Here is a 4,658-nt window from a genome sequence, read left to right on the forward strand (position 1 = left end):
CTCTAGTGGTAGCATGAGACGGAGTCTACAACCCACACAAGTGGCTCAGGTAGTGCAGCTCATCCAGGATGGCACATCAATGCGAGCTGTGGCAAGAAGGTTTGCTGTGTCTGTCAGCGTAGTGTCCAGAGCATGGAGGCACTACCAGGAGACAGGCCAGTACATCAGGAGATGGGGAGGAGGCCGTAGGAGGGCAACAACCCAGCAGCAGGACCGCTACCTCCGCCTTTGTGCAAGGAGGAGCAGGAGAAGCACTGCCAGAGCCCTGCAAAATGACCTCCAGCAGGCCACAAATGTGCATGTGTCTGCTCAAACGGTCAGAAACAGACTCCATGAGGGTGGTATGAGGGCCCGACGTCCACAGTTCGGGGTTGTGCTTACAGCCCAACCCCATGCAGGACGTGTGGCATTTGCCAGAGAACACCAAGATTGGCAAATTCGCCACTGGCGCCCTGTGCTCTTCACAGATGAAAGCAGGTTCACACTGAGCACGTGACAGAGTCTGGAGACGCCGTGGAGAACGTTCTGCTGCCTGCAACATCCTCCAGCATGACCAGTTTGGCGGTGGGTCAGTCATGGTGTGGGGTGGCATTTCTTTGGGGGGCCGCACAGCCCTCCATGTGCTCGCCAGAGGTAGCCTGACTGCCATTAGGTACCGAGATGAGATCCTCAGACCCCTTGTGAGACCATATGCTGGTGTTGTTGGCCCTGGGTTCCTCCTAATGCAAGACAATGCTAGACCTCATGTGGCTGGAGTGTGTCAGCAGTTCCTGCAAGAGGAAGGCATTGATGCTATGGACTGGCCTGCCCGTTCCCCAGACCTGAATCCAATTGAGCACATCTGGGACATCATGTCTCGCTCCATCCACCAACGCCACGTTGCACCACAGACTGTCCAGGAGTTGGCGGATGCTTTAGTCCAGGTCTGGGAGGAGATCCCTCAGGAGACCATCCGCCACCTCATCAGGAGCATGCCCAGGCATTGTAGGGAGGTCATACAGGCACATGGAGGCCACACACACTACTGAGCCTCATTTTGACTTGTTTTAAGGACATTACATCAAAGTTGGATCAGCCTGTAGTGTGGTTTTCCACTTTAATTTTGAGTGTGACTCCAAATCCAGACCTCCATGGGTTGATAAATTGGATTTCCATTGATTCTTTTTGTGTGATTTTGTTGTCAGCACATTCAACTATGTAAAGAAAAAAGTATTTAATAACATTATTTCTTTCATTCAGATCTAGGATGTGTTGTTTAAGTGTTCCCTTCATTTTTTTGAGCAGTATATATCGCCATTGATTCTTGAAGAATATAACTTATAAATGCCTCATGAGCTTTGTTCAACTGTCACACTCCATGAGAACACAAAATCTAAGCTTGTTTTTCTCCGATGTTTGTAAACATTGTTAATTTAAACAAACGCTGTATATCCTCATAACATGGTTAAAACAATAATTTTGATATCATGGATGGTCAGTCCTTAGCATCCATGGCTCTGTCTATTAATCTGAGAGTGGTTACATTTCTCCAGGCCCATCCCTCAACTTTTTACCAAAACAGAAGCTGGGCGACCATTTTGTTATTGTTTCATCTGTGGATTTGCCATGTAAACAGCTGCATATTATCAAGATATCAAAGTGTCACCAACAAAAAGGTAAACAATAGGCCTATAGCAAATGCAGCATATGGCATTCATTTTTACATGTAAATAGCACTTTTCAGAAGTGCTCAAATCATGCCATTCCATGAGCGCAGCATTTATTTTCAACTCGAATCAATGAGCCCAATCAGTCCTCCATGACAACTAAATCATAATCAACAGAGTAGGTGCTGGCTATTAAGTCAGTTTTGGGGTTGTAATGGGAATTTTAATCTTTGTGCATTTCTTATAACTAATTTCTGTGTTCTATTCATGTGCTGTTCTATAAACAAATTTCTGTGTTCATGCAAGTGGCTGACTTTACAAATCCTCACTTATCAGTAGCTGCAATTTGACAGTACGCCCAGACATTGTTTTGAGTACAAACGAAAGATATCTCAGTTTCAAGGTCTCAGTTTAGAGAAAGAAGCCTTGTGAGTTGTTGGTCTGTCACATTTTATGAAACAGTATTGGTCGGTCACATGAATGAAACAAACCGGTAATGATTAATTTATTATGCTAACTCATGCAAATATAACTTGTCTGTGTATAGCCATATATAAGACAACTGCTGGGTCTGCCCGAGATGAGCTCCTGATTGGTTGGAACCTCTCCAGCGCGCTGACAATAAACAATGATTAATTTAAGATTTTGAGGGTCCCTGTGTAAGAATTTTTCCACATCAGGGTTATGCTCAGGTAAAACAATCTGCCTAATCTACACTTCCTATTCTTGAAGATCAAGGGGGATAACGTTTATTGGAATGACTGGAATTGTGACAGACTTTGGTTTTTGATGTAAAGTATTATTTATATGTAGTAGAAAGTGATGGGTTAGAAGAAGCCTACATAACCAACCCATGAAGTAAATATAACATCCATATATGGCCAGCTATGTAAACTTTAACACTGATTTATCCTGCAATAGATGTCATTCAATTGGTAACATATATTTTTGTTTTCTTCTAATGCCTCTTAAGGGGAAAGTCATCTAAAAGTAACTGAATGTAATCAGATTATGTTAGTGATTACAATATTGGACAGGTACCTAGTAACTGTAATGGATTACATTTAGAAAGTAACCTACCCAACCCTGACCGTAAGTATGTAGCCCTCGTTGTCCTCAGAGTCTCTCCTTGGCCGCTCATTCGTCATTGTGCTCAAAACGTGAGAAAAAGTTGTTTTGCTCATCTGTTAGGGTGGCGTTGGTGTGGCTGGCTTTCTTTTTGTAATCAGTGATCGTTAGGATCTCCGACTCACTGAATTTCTCCTCCACTTTGTCCCTAAACTTGTTTCGCCATCTTGATCGATCTGCGTAGGTTGTATTTGTACAGTTTAACCATACTATTGTCCCTGGTCACCTTTTCCTGTTTATAAGCAGCATCTGTCTCCTTCAGCTTTCCTATAAGGCTGCCGTCAATCCACAATTTTTGATTTGGGTAAGTTTTGAAAGACGGTATCACGTCTTGTCTATGCATTCATGAATCCGGTGACTGAGTCAGCGTATTCATTGATGTTATCCCCAGATGCGACCCGGAACCTATTTGAGTCCACGTGATCAAAACCATTTTGGAGCATAGATTCTGATTGGTCGGACCCACATTGTACAGACCTGACCACTGGAACTTCCCTCAAGTCTATTTTTTTTAGGCAAAATGGAGTTGTGGTCAGATTTACAGGAGAGGACATTATACTCATGTCACGAGTTAGACAGTCAATGTGTTGATAATTCGGGAGCGAGGTCCTCAAATTACTTTTGTTAAAGTCCCCCACGATAATGAGCGCTGCCTCCTGGAATGCAGTCTCCAGTTTGTTCAGGATACAATAAAGATCTTTGAGAGCATTTCTGGTGTTGGCTTGGTGTGGGATGTACACAGTCATGGTGATAATCCCTGAGAATTCTCTCAGAAGATAAAAAGTAGAAGGTAAAAAGTGTTCCAAGTCAGGAGAGAAGAAGCTTGCAAGTACCTGTTCTTGTCCCCCATCGCAACACATGTTGTTGGTCATAAAGCAGAGCCCTCCGCCTTTGTTCTTGCCAGAGAGAGCTTGCCATCTATCCACTAGAAAAACTGTAAAACCCGCTGGTTGTATGTAATCCATTTGGATGTCAGAGGAAAGCCAAATCTCAGAAAAACTGAGTATGTTGACAAACAGTATACCATTAAATTGACTGTATTATACGGTAAAAACGTAAATGCTACCATAATCGGTATTAATTCATGGCTGAATGAAATTCATTGAGGTAAGGGGTTTGTATTTCACAGTATTTTATTGTAATTACAAGGGATTGGTGCAAGTAGGTTGGCTGCTACATAAAGTGTTTGCACATTACAGCATGTTAATGAATATTTGGTGTTTTCTATCACTGTGTCACGTCCTGACCATAGAGAGCTCTTATTTTCTATGGTAGAGTAGGTCAGGGCGTGACTGGGGGGGGTTTATTCTAGGTTTATTTTTCTATGTTGTTTGGTTCTTGTTTCTGTTTTTCTATGTTGGGTTTTTTGGATGATCCCCAATTAGAGGCAGCTGGTCATCGTTGTCTCTAATTGGGGATCATATTTAAGTAGTTGTTTTTCCCACTTTTGTTTGTGGGAGATTATTTTGAGTTAGTGCATGTTGCATCTCTTCATCACGGTTTGTTGTTTTGTTTTTGGTTTATTGTACGTCTTGCATAGTTTCACATTATAATAAAATATGTGTAACAATATTCACGCTGCACCTTGGTCCGTTCCTACACATAGACGTGACACACTGACTTCTAGAGGCCTTACAGCATGTTGCATCGACACACTGCACACTGTTCAGTGTGAGTGCATCCGTGAGGGTAGTTCTCTGTTCCGTCTAGTGGGGAGGCAACCATGAAGCGATCAGAGGAAGTAATGGACTGTGGGAGAAGGGTGAGGGGTCTAGGAGGGCGAGACTGTTTCTTGGGGGGGATAGGGGGTTTTGCAGGTTGTGTTTGCTGGCGCCTCAGTTTGAGATCTGGGGTGGTCTTCTGGTCTGGTTGGTCTGTTGTTTG

The sequence above is a fragment of the Salmo salar genome, chromosome 01 (genome assembly GCF_965601325.2).
Source record: "Salmo salar chromosome 01, fSalSal1, whole genome shotgun sequence".
In the NCBI taxonomy this organism is placed as follows: Eukaryota; Metazoa; Chordata; class Actinopteri; order Salmoniformes; family Salmonidae; genus Salmo; species Salmo salar.